The following is a 16,532-nucleotide window of genomic DNA, read 5'->3' on the forward strand; positions in this document are numbered from 1 at the left end:
GCCTTTGCTCATTAATCCCTCCTAAAGTAAAGAGACAAACTAACCAGCCCCAACCTACATGGACAGTTAATGAAAGGAGTAAGTACTGTATTTATTGAGACTAAGTGATAAGGGGCATAAACGCAAATCAAAATAGTTCAATTAAAAGTAAATTTACTGACTCCATAACCAAAGTCCAAGCTGGGCACAGTGGTGCATGCCTGTAATGCCAGCAACTCGGGAGGCTGAGGCAGGAGGATCGCGAGTTCAAACCTAGCCTCAGCAACTTAGTGAGACCCTAAGCAACTAAGCAGGACCCTGTCTCTAATAAAATATTTAAAAAGCTGAGGATATGGCTTGGTGGTTAAGTGCCCCTGGGTTCAATCCCTGGTACTAAAAAAAAAAAAAAAAAAATCAAAGTCAGGGGTATAATACAAATCAAGGGCTCAAGAAACTCTGATGATGTCAGCAGGTGTCCCCTCTCCTTTCTGTGTCTCTGCCTCTGCTTTTCTGCTTAGTTTCCTTCTCCCTCACTGCACAGGGGTGTGTTTCCTATGGTGGGCATCAGAGAGCTCCAGGCTTCTATCATCCTAGCTTGCTACTCTAGTTGAGACAAAGTGGTTTCCTTCAAGTGTTCAGACGTAAAATCTAAGAGAAGAACTTTTGGTGCAAGCTTAGGCTGCATGCCCATTTGGGGACCACTTTCTGAAACAATAACTGGGCAGGACGGGGTCGTGTGCCTAATCCTCTGCACTGATGGCCTCCCACTTCTACGTGGCATGGGGAAGACAAGTTCCCCTAAGGATGATAAATGGATAGAAGCATGGGGGGTGGAGATTCTAGCAATTCTGACAACAGAGGCCATTTCTGTAGACACAGCCCAGATATGGCTGTGAAGTTAGATGAGTTCACATCTAGACACATCGATGCTCACGCAGTTCGCTGGCCTGGATTTAGTCAGCCAGTCTCTGGATTTGGGGCCAATTTCAGATCACTGATGGTTCACAAGCCAAATCCACTGGGTCAAGTGGATATGAGTCCCTTATAAGCTTTAAGGAGGCCCGGGTCCTTTAAACATTGCTATTTTATGTCACCGCCATTAACTGTCATTAGGATAGGGGCAGCAAATCTGTGGTCTTCATTCAGCCATGCCCCGCTCCCAGGCCCTTAGCCCAGGTAACTAATCAAAGCACTCCTTCCCTCCGAGCTAGAAAGGGCATCAGGATCCTTTCAACAAGCTTCAGGCAGCCACTCTCAGCCAACTGTTAAAGGCTTGGTCCTTAGCTTGACACTATCAGAAAGTGAGAGAAACCTTTAAGAAATGGAGTCTAATGGGAAGTCTTAGGTCAATGGGGGCATGCCCTTGAAGGAGATGGTGAAAGGCCAGACTCTGTTTCTCTCTCTGTCTCTCTTGCTTCCCAGCCAACATGAGGTGAGTAGCTTTGCTCCACCATATGCTCCTTGCTATGATCTTCTGCTTTACCACAAACCCAAATCAACAGGGCCTAGCAACCATGGACTGAAATCATAAGCCAGAATAAACCTTTCCTACTTATAAGTTGATTATTTCAGGTATTTTGTTACAGTACAGAAAGCTGACTAACACAAACAAGTAACCTTTCTGGTATTTTTTTATAACCTCTATAACCTTGACAGTAACAGATATATAGTAGATATCCAGTTGTTTGCCAACAGCTTTATTCTTTTTCTTTTCTTTCTTTCTTTTTTTTTTTTTCTTCAGTACTAGGGATTGAACTCAGACCTTGCACATGATAGGCAAGCATTGAGCTCAAGTCCCAGCCCTTTTTAAATTTTATTTTGAGACAGGGTCTCACTAAGTTACCAAGGCTGGCCTCAAACTTGAAATTCTCCTGCCTCAGCCTTCCCAGTAGTTAGGATTACAGGCATGTATCACCACGAACAACTGCCACAGTCCGGCTGCAGCAAAATAACTGGGGAGTGACGAGCAACTTGTGTAGATTGATACAGCAGGAGTGGGAGCCATTTATTGTAGGACAGGAGGGGTATTTATACATTCCACACAGCTTATCTAATTAACATAAACTAGATACAGCAGTCAACCAATAAGGAATCTCCACACTTAATGGCTCACTGGCGTTACTTCACAAACCACTCCTTCTGGCAAAATGCCAGGCGCCATCTTGACTTGTTTACAGACCCTTACAACCAACCATATTTTCTTATTTAAAAATGAATAAACTGAACAACATTACAGGAACCTAAAAGCTCAAAAAATAAATAAATAATAAATAAATAAGCACATCCTTAAAGATGCAAAACAAATGTATACCTTGAAAGATTTTACAGTATAAGAAATGGAAGCTGACTTGGAAAATAACTTCTTTGTGGTCTCAGTTACAAGACAATATTAACTTTCAGCTGCTGCTTCTTCATCTTATTCCACCCTCCTCCCTTCCTGCCTTTCCTGTTCCCACTCCCCACATGCCAGTTGCCATGAGTTGAGCAGCTCCTCTTCTGCCATGTTCTGCTTTACTTCAGGCCCAGAGCAGTAAAGCTGGCCAACTATGAACCCATGAGCCCAAAACAAAGCTTTTGAGCCCATGACATGGAAGATACATTTAAAGACAAAACAATGCGGGTTGAGATAAAAATAAAATTGTATGAAATGGATGAAACAATAGTAAGACACAACAACCAAAATACTTATGAAGGCACTACAGAGGAAAATTAACTGTAGAAAATGGAATTTGAAATTTAAAAGACAAATTTAAGAGTCCTAAAAAGACAAAGTCATCAGGATACAGATGATTTGAGTAAAATAATTGACAAGCTTTGGTTAATGGACAGACATAGTTAACGGAAAGATATAGATACAGATATAGATGCATGAGGTCCAGATAGTGTTTAAAAAATGAGTTCTGCCCAACATTTTGGAACAGGTCATCTCCATTATGTACACACTGTTTTAGAAAATAGAAAAAAAAAAGTTTACTACCTAGTGGAGGAGGTAAGCAGCTGAATACCAAAGTGAGAATACACTGAGATAAGTGTTGTTATGGGGAGGGGGGACTTGAGAGGGTAGCAGGTATGATGAGCCATCCGTGGGCTGTGTGTGTGAGCTACGCACATTTGAGCATACGAGGGGACTGGTATGGTGTCGCACGCTGATTGGGCCGTGCCATGCAAATGTGCCTTTCCTCTCCCTCTGCCTGTGATCCCACACAGCACCTGAGATGGGTGTGACTTGCCAAGATACCAATCAACACAGCACCTGAGATGGGTGTGACTTGCCAAGATACCAATCAGTCTGCTGACCACAAGACATCATAAGGCAAGACTCCACCATCAAAACCCTATCCCTGCCTTATTTGGGTGGAATATTCTATTGAATGTCTTTTCCCCAATAAATAGGGGGGTTCTGGGTGTGCTCTCTCTCTCTTGCTCCTTCCAGTGCTATCCAGCGTGGAGCTGACACCTGAGGTCACTGGGCAGTCCTACCCTCGAAACTCATGTTTGTGTTTGTGGTTTCTTCGCTGTTTTCTCAGTTTATTTCTGCAGCCGGCTCCTTTGAACCCAGCTCACCTCGCCAGCCCCGCCAGCTGGTGACAAGCAGGGGTCTCTAATCCTGTACACAGAGAGGCAGGGGGTCAAATAAATCTTCCCTAAGGAATTGAAATAAAAAGTGGAGTCTGAAAGCTGAAAAGCAGGTAGGCGAGGAGTCTGGGGCAGAGCGCTAAGGCTTAGTGAGTGCCAGGGGTGTGAGAGGCAGAGCCTGGTTTAGAAGCTTTCTGTAAACCTGGTGGTGGGAGCATGAAGGCCTGAGTGGACAGAGACCAGGTGGGCCCCACGAGGCCAAGCGCCTTGAGAGCCAGTGTAGTCTGAGCATCCAAGACAGTGAAGCAGTTTGCATTTTAGAAAAACTGCTCGGGCTTCAGGCTAAGGAATGAAAGTGGAGCAGATGGAGGTAAGGAGAGGGTTAGGAGGAGAGGGGTGTAATCCAGGCAGAGATGGTGGCTGCCTACATAAGGGTAGAGGCCCCGGGGACTCTGGTGAGTCAGGGATATATTCAGAAGATAGGTCACAGGACTAGGATGGGTTGGATGCAATTCAGATTGTAGAGTATACCAAAGATGGGAAGGAAATGCACCAAAAAATGTTAAAATTATCTACTGGTTGTACAATTATATGAGTTTTGATTTCTTCTTTTTTATTTTTAAAATTTTTAATAAAATATTTAGTACTTTAATTAATAAGAAAAAGTTCATAAGTAACTATTTTCTTGTTCCTAGCTTCTATTCCTTTGGACTTAGCTCTCTTTTAGGAAAACTGTTATAATCCATGCTAACAGAATAATGATTTGGCCATGTGCTATCCCCTCAATACTTCTTTCTTTCTTTCTTCTCTCTTTTTTTTTTTTTTTAGTGGGGGTAGGGAGCACCAGGAATTGAACCTAGGGATGCTTAACCACTGAGCTATATCCCAGCCCATTTTAAAAGTCTCACTCAGTTGCTTAGGGCTCGCTAAATTCCTAAGGCTGGCTTTGAACTTGAGATCTTCCTGCCTGAGCCTCCTGAGCTGGTGGAATTTCAGGTGTGCACCTCCATGACCAGCAAAATACTTTGCTTTTTATTGATGGTTTTTGATGGCAATTTATAATCCCAAAGGATTACATATTTTAGAAGCTAGTAAATAATATGAAAAAATAGAAAAAAATACAAGCTTTCTAGAAACAGGTACCTCCACTGGTAGCTTTCTAGAAACAGGTAATTCCATTTTAGCAGTGTTGGGAGGGTCACCTAACCTCTCTGTAAACACTAACTCTCACACTCTCAGGGTCAAGTGCAATCACATAAATGGAGGCATTTATCTACCACTACTCAGATGTTAGCAGCTGTGTGGCATCACCCATAGGGTAAAGTCCTTTCCTAGAATTCACCACCTTCAAATCTTACCCAAAATGAATTTTCCAAATCCATCTTCTTGTACTTCAATGTTCAGTTACATACTCTCTGTAACTGTATCTCACTTTCTCAACCCCTCATACCTTTGACTATTTGCAAAGACAGGGGTACTGCAGTGGTGCTCATATTTTCAGGATGATACCTCATAATTTAAGTGGTCAGATGACTGGTTTTCCTGTGTCCTCACAAATCATGCACTTTGTATTCATTCTAAATAACTGTGTCCTCTACTGTGTTCATGTTAGGAACTTCCAATTTACTTGTTCTGATGAAGTCCAGTGGACTTTATTTTCAATCCTATGGGGCTCAGTTCTTAGGCAAATTATCTCACTCTAAACTTTAGCAAAAATGGGCATAATATTTACCATATGATGCTTAAAAAGAATAATCAGTAAATGACTAGAAATTGTTGTCATCTAAGGCAAGAAGGGATGAAGACTGATGGGAGATTTTCCTCTGATTGTGAGCTTTCTACCTTTTCTTTCCCCCACTGAAGTGTCACGAAGTTCTGTCTGTCACATCTGAAAACATCATAGTAAGTGCACAATAAATCAGTATCATTATCCCAGAGGTGCTATTGTGATTGTATGTGGTGAGTTTGTACTTTCCTAAAACAAACAAACAAAAATGCATTATTTCATCAACATGATCTTTTATTATGAAGCAGGAATACATATTTATATTTAAAATAATTACTTTATATATTGTTATGTTATACATGATTTTCTGTGTGCAGTCTGTATATTCTTACAAGAACTAATCTATTTAACCTCACTGACCACCAACAAACAATTCAATCAAAATAAGACCTTCAAATTTTTAGCACTCACTGAATACATTTTCTTAGAGAAAACGGCATCCTTTCTTCAATTGCTCCTCTCGATCCATTTTAAAGTTCAGACTAGGTTTTCAGATGTGACAGACAGAACTTCGTGACACTTCAGTGGGGGAAAGAAAAGGTAGAAAGCTAACAATCAGAGGAAAATCTCCCATCAGTCTTCATCCCTTCTTGCCTTAGATGACAACAATTTCAATTACTATGTTCCTCCTGGAAATATCGAATTAAAAAGCTGAGCATTGCATAAATTGAAAAGTCACATTAAAATTACCTTTCACCCTGCCAACACCCCAACTGTGAACTGGACCCCAGAGCCTTCAGAAGCGACTTCCTCTCTCAGGATAAGAAAGTGGCAGTAGCAGCAGCTGTCAGGGGCTTCAAAGAGCTGAGTGAGATAAGGCCCAGGGACATCTCAAAACTACACCCATCTGTCATCAAGAAAGGGCAAGGACCTGCAGGTGCTGATGGACTCTCAGCAGTGAGGAAGGTCAAAGGCTGGACTTCTGGGGCAACAGAACATTTCTCAAGCGGCCCTTGGGGAAAAGAGAAAAAAAATTTTTTGCACTTTTCCAAGATCAAGGAGTAAAATCCCATTGTCCAATTTGCCTAGGAATTCTTGAAGAAATAGTTTGCTGCAGATGGAGGTGTAGCCTACTTTGGGGGAGCACCCAACCCAGAAGTAGGTCCAGAACTACAGAGGCACAAACAATGTGAGGAAAACCTCAAAGAGGCCTCCAGTGTGGACACAGCCCTTCTTGTAAAAGCAAATATGTTCCTGCGAATTCCTTTTCCCAGGGGTGATTAAGCCTTATCTTGTGGCAATAATTCCTTGCTTTGTCTCTGATTGAACAGCCTTGTGAAAACAAGTCAAAAGTTTTGAGAGGGCCAATTAATCACAATCTTGTGTATTTTTTTCTGAGCACTAAAGGTTGTCTTACTCATAATCCATTTGGCTAATTTCAAGAAATTTGTTCACTTTCTATTTCTTTTTACACTTTCAGCTGTCTTCCTTGGACTTTTAGGAAAATACCATATTTACAAACAGGAATGGTTTCCAAGTAGCTGTATATTCCAGTATAAGCTGTATATTCAAATAGTCTGATGTGGTATTTCCCAGAGAAGAATCTTAATGTTTGGAGGACTTTATACAGAACTTCGAAGGCCCTCCAAACTATGTCTTCCTCTCACCTCTATTTTTAGAGTTAGAAGGGTGAAGACACTTGTCTATAAAAAATGAAATGAGATTCTTGAGAATTAGATGTCAGCGTCTCTCCAGGAGAGGACAGGATGCTGCAGGAACACGTGCCTGCCACTCACATGTTCAGGCGATGAGTCCAGGGTACTTGGCTGCAATTCAAGTGAGCAAGTTGCTGGCGTGGAGCCAGGTCTATGAGCTGCAGAAACCATTTGCACTCTGTATAGCCTAGAAAGTGCTGGAAGGTTCTGAAGTAAGTCCATCCTTCTGTAGAGTTCATACACTCCCCACCTAAACTCCAGAATCACACGTTCTTTCTTTCCCTTTTTGTTAACTGTAGACATATTCCCATTTCAGTGCTTCAGGTTTTTTTTTTTTTTTAAATAAATTTTAGTTGTAAATGGACACAATATCTTTATTTATTTTTTTATGTGGTGCTGAGGATCGAACCCAGTACCTCACACTTGCTAGGTAAGCGCTCTGCCACTGAGCTACAGTCCCAGTCCCCTGTACTTCAGTTTTTTAAAGAAAGAATTGGGGAGAATGAAAGAAGAAACTAAAATGTTCCCGTGAGTTCTCTTTCCCAGGGATGATTTAGGGTGTCTCATGACAAAATAATTCCTTTTTTAAAATCACTGTTTGGACAACCCACTGAAAATAAGTCAAACTATTGACATGGCCAATTAATCTTATTCTCACATTTTTTTTCCCTCTATTCTTATACTTCACTTCTGGGAAGTATTTGAATGGATTTTATTAATTTATGAACTGAAAACCAAATAAACTACTTCCTAGTCCTTGGATGAGACATGAACTTGGGATACTTTACATGTATCAGAAACCTGCCAGGGGAGTCTGGCTTTAATTTGTCTGTTTTGCTATATCATGAAGGGGGTTAGAGGGACAGGATGTTTAAAAAGTGCAGGATGTTTAAAAAATAGAGACAAAAGCAGCACTGTTGCCTTCACCTGTATGGTGTCTGGTAAGTTATTGAATGTCTTTGTGGGTGTCTGCTCACTGGGGATAATAACATAGTATCTCCTTGGTTATGGTGAAGATCCCATGGTAACATACTACCTAGTGGGCTGTCCATAAATACTAGGTTCCTCTCTCTATACAACTTTGACCCAACAATTCTGGATGATGTTATTCCAGCCCATTCACTGAACATGAAATAAAAACCAAATTATCTTTTAGACACCAAAAATGTCCAATAGCATGAACAACCCCCATCATTTGTTCAGTACTATATAGGGACATGGGTAAATGTTTTAAAACTCTAAGACATAAAAATAACACAATAATAAAGATAAGCAAATTATTCAGAATATTCAAGGAACTCCTACAGATCAACAAGAAGAAAACAATAACCCAATTAAAAGACACGCAAAAGGTCTGAATAGACATTTCTCCAAGGAAGATGCCCAGAAGCATGTGAAAATATGCTTAACAGCCCTGGTCATCAGGGAAATGCAAATCAAAATCACAATGAAGTATCATTTCATATCCACTAGGAGAGCTAAAATTTTAAAAATAGGGGCTGGGGGTGTAGTTCAGTAGGAAATTGCTTACCTAGCATGCACAAGGTCTTGGGTTCAATCCCCAGCATAGCAAAAAAATAAAAAGTAAAAAAACAGATCATAACAAGTGTTTGCAATAAGTTCATATCTTCCTATACACAAGAAGTGTGAGCATGTAACATGATATAGCTACTTCAGAAAAAGAGTGAGATTTCCTCAAACTTAACTCTTAAATATAAAGTTACCATATGACCCAGCAATTGCACTCCTAAGTAGATGCCTAAGGGAAATGAGAAATCCACACAAAAACTTCTACATGAGTCTTCATAGCAGCATTATTCACACAATTCAACAAGTGAAAATAATCCAGATATCTATCAACTGATGAGTGGATTAACAAAATGTGGTATACCAATATAAGGGAATATTATTTAGCAGTAAAATGATTAAAGTACTGATACATGCTACATACAATATGGATGAACCTTGAAAACCTTTTCTGTTGAACTTCTGGTAATTGCCCACAATTCTCAGCATTCTTTGGTTTAACGGTGTGTCATTCCAATCTCTGTCTCCATCTTCATATGGACAGCTCCCCCATATGTCTGTGTTCCTTAATACAAATTTCCCTCTTTTGATATGGACACTGGTCACATCAGTCTTAGTACTCATCCTCATCCAGGATGACTGCATCTTAACTTGATTACATCTGCAAAGAACCTATTTCAAAACTGGGTCACGTTTCCAAATTCTAGGGATTAGGATACATACTGTTTTTGGGGTCACAATTCAGAAGCCCACAGTTTGAACAAATGGGGAGCAATTGCTAATGGGTACAAGTTTCTTTGGGGGATGATAAAAATCTTCTAAAATTGTGAGAATTGTTGCCCAACTTTCTAAATATGTTAAAACCATTGAACTGTACACTTTAAATGGTGGAATTGTGTGACATATGAATTACAGCTCAATAATATTATTACTAAAGAACAAAACCATAAAGTATGGTCCCTGCCTTCATGTGGTTTTATAGTCTAGTTGAAAGAACTGGAATGTTCATGTCATATAAATGAACAAGTGTCAGATAATTCAACAATAGTGAATATACAATGTAATGTCAAGTCATCAATACAATGATAGATATTGTAGATGCTTAGGAAGGAAATGGACGAGAGCAGTTAAGTATAGAGAAATTCAAAGATAAGGTGTTATTGAAGTGGAATCTTGAAATATGAGTAGGAGTTAAATTTATTATCCTGACTGGATGTGATGTGCACAAAGGTAATCCCAGTGACTTAGGAGGGTGAGACAGGAGGTTCTCAAGTTTAAGGCTAGCCTCAGCAACCAAACAAGACTCTAAGCAACTTAGCAAGACCATATCTCAAAATTAAAACTAAAAGGGCCTGGGGATGTAGCTCAGTGGTAAAGTGCCCTGGGTTAAATCTCTATTACAAGCTCCCCACTGAAGGAAAAACCTTTTCTGGGGATTTAGAATGACTAGAAATTCCCTGAATTCCTGTGTCCTCTTTGATCTCCAGGCTGTTACACATGCAGTCCTTCTGCCACGAATCTCCTTGCCTTTGTTCCCTGAGCCACCTCTGGCTTCTGTGATGGGTCACAGGACTCGGGCCTGTCCTTCCTGTGCTCTTGCTAGATCTGCTACTCCCAGTGCCCCAGTGCTTGCCCAAGGTGCTGAAATTGCCTGAGTGGCACTTAGGATGGGATGAACTTTCCTCCATCTCCAGTCTTCCCACACATCCCAGGACTAGTATGGAGTGGGACCTTGCTGAAGAAAACAGACTTTGTGTGAGCCAGCAGATCCTGGGGGGAAAAAAAAACAGTTTCCATCTAAAAATATCTTTTAGATGTTCCAGTGGGAAGAATCAAAGAGACAGGCATCCTCTCCACAAACAGCTTTAAGGAGCAGTCTGTTAGACCTGTGTCTCTCTCTCTTTTGTAGTGGGGATTGAACCCAGAGGTGGCTTACCACTAAGCTACACCCCCAGCCCTTTTTAGTTTTTATTTTGAGGGTGGGTCTCACTAAGTTGTGGAAGCTGTCCTTGAATTTGCAATCCTTCTGCTTCAATCTGGAGAGTCACTGGGATTACAGGTGTGGACCACCAGACCTGACTAGGACCAGTCTTTTACAAGAAGCCAGAACTAAGGATAGAGTGGGCACAAGAGAGGAGGCTCAGGGTAACCATGATCTTGGGTGGGGGTGGGGGGTGGGGGTGTTCCAGTTGCTCCTATATGGACTGCAACATTCCTTCTTCTGGGAGAGTAAGGAATTGATTTTGTATCCTTTTTTTGGACACAGTGTGGCTGAGAGTAAAATGATTTTCTTTCTGTCCCTGGCCTGTTCCTGCACAAGGGAGTGGTTTCTTCTGCTTACATGTCTACATTTCCCACTAGACCATAATCAGCCTGAGGGTAGGACTGTGTGCTGTTCATTGTAGTGGCTTCCTGACTGAGGGCAGTTCCTGACGTATAGCATCCCTCAATACATATTTTATTGATTGTATAGATCATCATTTATTTCTAGCACTTAGGAACCAATTTCTTGTTTTACTTAATATGCCCACTCAATACCATTGTAATGCATTTGTAGAACATTGTGAACATAAATCTTGGTGGAGAACCATTTCACACTCATTGTACAAAGTGAAAATGAAGATGATATATCTGTAACTATATTAAGTAATGCTATTAACTTACCTGAAGGCCACCATCATCATCATATTGTATAGGATATTTTTTCTTAGATGACACCACTTGTCTACATTCCCTTTTCTTCTAAGAATATGGGTGTTTATAACAAATAATACATAAAAATGAGTCAGGGATTTTCAAACTTCACTGAGCATGAAAATACCTGGGATGTTTTTGTAGTATGCAAATTCCTGAGTCCCACCTCTAGCGATTCTGATGAAAAAGTCTGTTGAGGGGCTGAGGAATAAGCATTTCAAATGAACATGATAGGGATTCTGTTGCAGGTGGTTCCAGGGGGAATTTGGAGAAAAACTGCAATAGAATCCCCCAAAACTGAAAATCAGGATCAAAGAGAAGAAAGTACCCCCAAATAGTAACCAATAGGATTGATACAGTGGTTCTGACTGAGTTTCAGGTTATTTTGAGGGTCTTAGCAACTCTTACCTGGGAGAGAGAGGGAGAAGGAGAGGGAGGGGGGAGAAAGAGAGAGAGAGAGAAAGAATATATGAATAATTTTCATGACTCTCATTATTAGAAGAGGGTAAATATACTAGTCCCTGGGGTGGGAGTTTCCTAGCCCTAGATGCTAAGTATTTCTTGCACAGGGATTTTACCGACAAGATGCCTAGGTTACTCTTAGGGCTGCTTTCAAGGCTGGTACAGAAAGACATGCTTGCTGGATGGGAGGTTGTTGCTGGTAGCTCCTTTCTCAGGGATGCAGCAACAGGAGCAACGATAAAGCCCTTGCAGGTTCTGTTCCACATATTTATTTGCCATTTCCTAGGTGCCAGATACTGTGCTAAAGATTGTTGAGACATAGAGTTAGATCGGTCCTGTTCCAAAGCAGTTAATGGTCAAGTGATGCAGGAGCTGGCCCAAGAGAAAGAGCTGAGCAAGCAGCAGCATTAACAGGTGGGTGGAGTTTGGGTCTAGGAAGTGGGCTGAACTCGGGAGTTGCCTTAAAGGGAGTGGAAGATGCCAGAACACTTGTGCGGAGGCAGGAAACCACCGCTCTCAGTAGGGGCAGCTTCTCATGTGGGTCCTTGCTCATGGAATTAGGGGCCTCACCAGGCCAGAGACTGCGCCTTAACTAGTGACATCTGGCAACAGGTCCAGATAATGATGACTGGATCTCCACATAAGTTCCAGATTAAATGGGTATAAGGAAAAATTGCATTTAATCAAAATGACTCTTGCAAAACTCCTTATGGTGTCCATAAAGTGAAGCATACATAAATATAACATATATGGAACTATGCAGTATGTAATAAATAGAACATATGTGAAATATAACTTTTATATTATTTTAAGTTACATCATTGAAATTACTTCCCACTCCCTACCCACTGTCCAAGTACGAATGGCTGCTTCTAGAAGTAAAATGCTTGTGTAATGAGATGCCATTGGAATAAATGGTGTCCTCTGTAGGATTTTTACTTTTTTCTTTTTTTTTTTTGCAACAAATACAAAAACAGATTTCAGAGGAGTGGTACTTACAGCTCTCTTCAATAAAATCTGAATGCTGAACATTGACGTATAAACTTGTCAAGATGATCCTAGCACTAAGCACTGAGTTAATGGGGTCTAAAATTCAGTGTTTACTGAACTAACTTGAATTAAGGTCAAATTTAAAGAGCCTAGAATTGCTGAATTCTAGATACTTGGTCCCTGTGACATTCCCTAAATATTGTTCTATGTGGGGATATATATATTTTTTCTTTTTTAGGAAAACAAAGCAGGAACTCATACACAGATACTATTCAAATATGAAAGTGGTGGATCTTAGCCTTTATTTTTGACAGAGTGGGAAGATATCCTACATTGGCATAAAGTGGTCACACAAATATAGATTTTTTTTTTCAGGAACAGCTCTGGACCACCTGCGTAAATAAATGTTACTCTGAGGTTGAGTCCCTAAAACCACAAAGCAAGGGCAGAAATAGTTTTGATGTGGAAAAGATTTTCAAAACTGATGCAACTGATCACCTACCATGGTGGTGGTGAGTAGTGTGACATATCTGATGCGGCCAGGAGAACGAGTTGGTTCCAACATGCGTTAGATGTCTGACTCTAATCTGTCTCCAGCTGACTTTCATTGCACGCTGGGTTTTGTCCTCACATCCACACACTCCCTGACACCTGAACCTCAGCAGCCCTTGTGTTAAGGTCCTCCCTCTTCAGTGTTGACAAATTAGAGTGACCTCACTTGACAACAGAGGAGATGGGCTAGTTCCCTTAAACCTAATCACCTATGAATGGAATTCCAAGACAGCAGAGCGGCCTAGGTGGACAGAATGTAAGGCTTGAAGATTCTTCAAACCATCATAGAACAATTCTGTAACTTTCGTGCATTCTTATAAATACAAATTTTCACATTTTATCTTATCCTGACAATAAAGAGTAGTTGTTAATCATAACCTGACTCATAGAAGAGGTTTACTTTATTATTTAATTTGAGGAGATTCTGGTTTAGTTGGTTTTCATGCTCCTACCAAGCTGGGGATGTACATAGAGATTGGCTGCCTCTGAAGTCAACCTGCTGCACCAACCCAAGGGTTTAGATTTTTCTGGTACCTGCTTTGCAGTCATACTGCCATCTTGACGATAAGGCTCCTGACTAGTTAAGGTAGAGTCTGTCTGGGCATGAAGCCAGACCCTCCCAATAGGAGTAGTTCTTGTTGGGATGGTGTCTGGTGGTTCTAAAGCTAGAAACATTTTTCTAAGAGGTCATCTATTATCTCAAACACTTTGTGAATAAGGTGTAGCTCCAATCTTCCTACAAAATAGCCCACAATGTCTTTAGATTGGCCTTTGGTAAGCTTAGAGACAGCAAATTGGATTGGGTTTACCACAGACCGGACAGAACTTCTGGAGCTAGCTGAATATGGCACAAAAATCTACAGAGGCAGGGGGATTGGTTGTAGAAGCCACATGCAGGGCACCCTACATGCCCATGGATGGAACACTTGAATGCCCTTTCTTTTCCAGATTTGCCTCAAAGTCCTTTACATGTTAGTTCATTGAAAATTGAGGACATATATAAAAGTCTATACCTTTGAAATATCAGGAAACTATAATTCAAGAAGATTGGTAACCTGCCTGAGGTTATATACCTGATGGGTAGCACAGTTAGAATTCAGATCTGGACTGTCCAACTCAACAGCATCACACCAACCTGCTGGGAATGTTATGAGAAAATTTATTGTCGTCCTGATCATTCTAATAAGAACCTAACAGATGAAAAAATACATTTTTAAATTTATATGTATAGATGCATGCTTTACAATGTTGTTGTTGTTCTGAGTTTTTTGGTTATTGTTGTGGCAAAGTATATATAACATAAAATTCACCATTTTAACCATTTTAAAATATACAATCTAGTTAACATAAGTGCATTCACATTGTTGGCAACTAATACCACCGTCCATTCTCTAGGATGTTTTTCATCTTCTTAAACCAAAATTCCATGCCTGGTAAACATTAACTACTTATCCTTCCCTCCCCTTCCAAATGTTTTATGTAAAAATTTTATGTTCATGAGATAGTAGGCATATAACTACTAGTGACTACCTGCATTCTACTAGGAGTTTTTCTCTAGAGCTTTCAGAAATGGGAAGACTAAGCAGGGCTTGGTGGTGCATACCTGTAATCCCCGACACTCAGGAGGCTGAGGCAGGAGGATCACATGTTCAAGTCTAGCCTTAGCAACTCAGGGAGGGCTTAAGCAATTTAGTGAGACCCTGCCTTAAAATAAAAAAATAAAAATAAAAAAGGGCTGAGGATGTGGCTCAGTGGTAAGGTGCCCCTGGGTTCAATCCCTGATACCCCCCCCAAAAAAAAGCTAAATCTAAGACTCACTGGTTCAATGTGGAGCAGAGCACCATTTTTCTTAATGAATGAGCAGGATTTCTAAGAAACTCTTGGAGAATGAGGCTTAGAACAGAAGCCTGTGGGGGTGTCCACTTCCTCATGAAATCTAGACCTGGAGGGTGGCCATTAGATGCACTTACGCAGCAGCTACACAGAACTTCAAGCTGGCCTCATCCTCCTGGTTGCCAGAAGGGAGAAGAAGGAGAAGAGGAAGACGACATAAAGGACACTGGATATGCAAGGGAAGTCCCAGGCTGCCTGATGGCCAGCAGGCCCAACAGAGCTGTGGGCTGCGCCACCTGGGACCTGAGACCCGTCATCTTGTGTTTTAGAAAAGCATAGCCTGGGAAATGCCAGGTGCTCCCTCTGGCACAGGAAAGACAGCAGGTGTCCTCACTCTGTGTTCCCCTCCCACAACAGGGAACAGCAAATCCTTTCTCTTTGGAAACGTGAACAAGTATGATAAATATTCTTGAGCATTTGAATTATGCTGAGGGCATGACTAAAACCAGAAATAAACAAGAGGCTCTGAATCAAGATGAGGTCACAGGGACAGTTTCACTACCCAAGCAAACCTTGTGCGCATAGGATTTCAGGGCCTTGTGAGTGTTGCCCCAGAAGCAGGTGGTAGCATGTTGTATCAGCACAAAATTTCTCTTAGTTTGTGTTTTGTATGAGTCTATATTTGGCTTGATATTAGTTTTTCTTTTCACAGTATAATATAGTGCTTTATTGGAAAGTACTGCCCTATTTTGAACAAAATGGCCCCAAATCTATCATTTTACTCTTTAGATGTACACAATTTTCAAGTAGATGTCAATAGAGCACATACTGGTGTTGCAACTACTACCAAGTTACAATAGCTAAGGGAGTTTTTAAATTTTTTTTTTTTTTTTTGCATTCTATCTGTATAGTAGTATAACTTTTTATGACAATTAGAAGTTTATAATGTTCCTATTACCGGTCTGTACTTGAGCTTACTTTTCCAATAGACAAAGCATTGCTGACCTTCACTAATTACAATTGCTAGCACTGAAATTGCTCTTACCATGTCCCAGGCACTATTTTCTATCCTTAATTCATTTACTCCTCCCCATGGTCCGTTAAGGCACTCACCATTATTGACCCCACTTAACAGATGAAGAAACTAAGGCGAGTGAAGATTTTGAAAATTTTGGCTTTTATACCAAGAGATGTGGATGCATCCTACAATGTACACATGGGGTTTTTCATCACTAGCCCAAAGTCGTTTTTAATAGACTTTATTTTTTTAGGCCAGTTTTAGGTTTGTACCAAAATTGAGTGAAGTATACAGAGATTTCTCATGGACCTTGTGTCTCTACTCATACACCACCTCACTATTACCAGCACACCCCATCAGAGTGATTTATTAGTTACAAATGACCAACCTACATTGACACGTCATTATCCAATGTCCACAGTTTACATTAGGGTTCACTCTCTGTTGTACATTCTATGGG

Source organism: Marmota monax, unplaced genomic scaffold, assembly GCF_021218885.2.
Source record: "Marmota monax isolate L192 unplaced genomic scaffold, Marmota_monax_Labrador192_F-V1.1 WCK01_AAM20220418_F8-fsc00040, whole genome shotgun sequence".
Lineage (NCBI taxonomy): Eukaryota > Metazoa > Chordata > Mammalia > Rodentia > Sciuridae > Marmota > Marmota monax.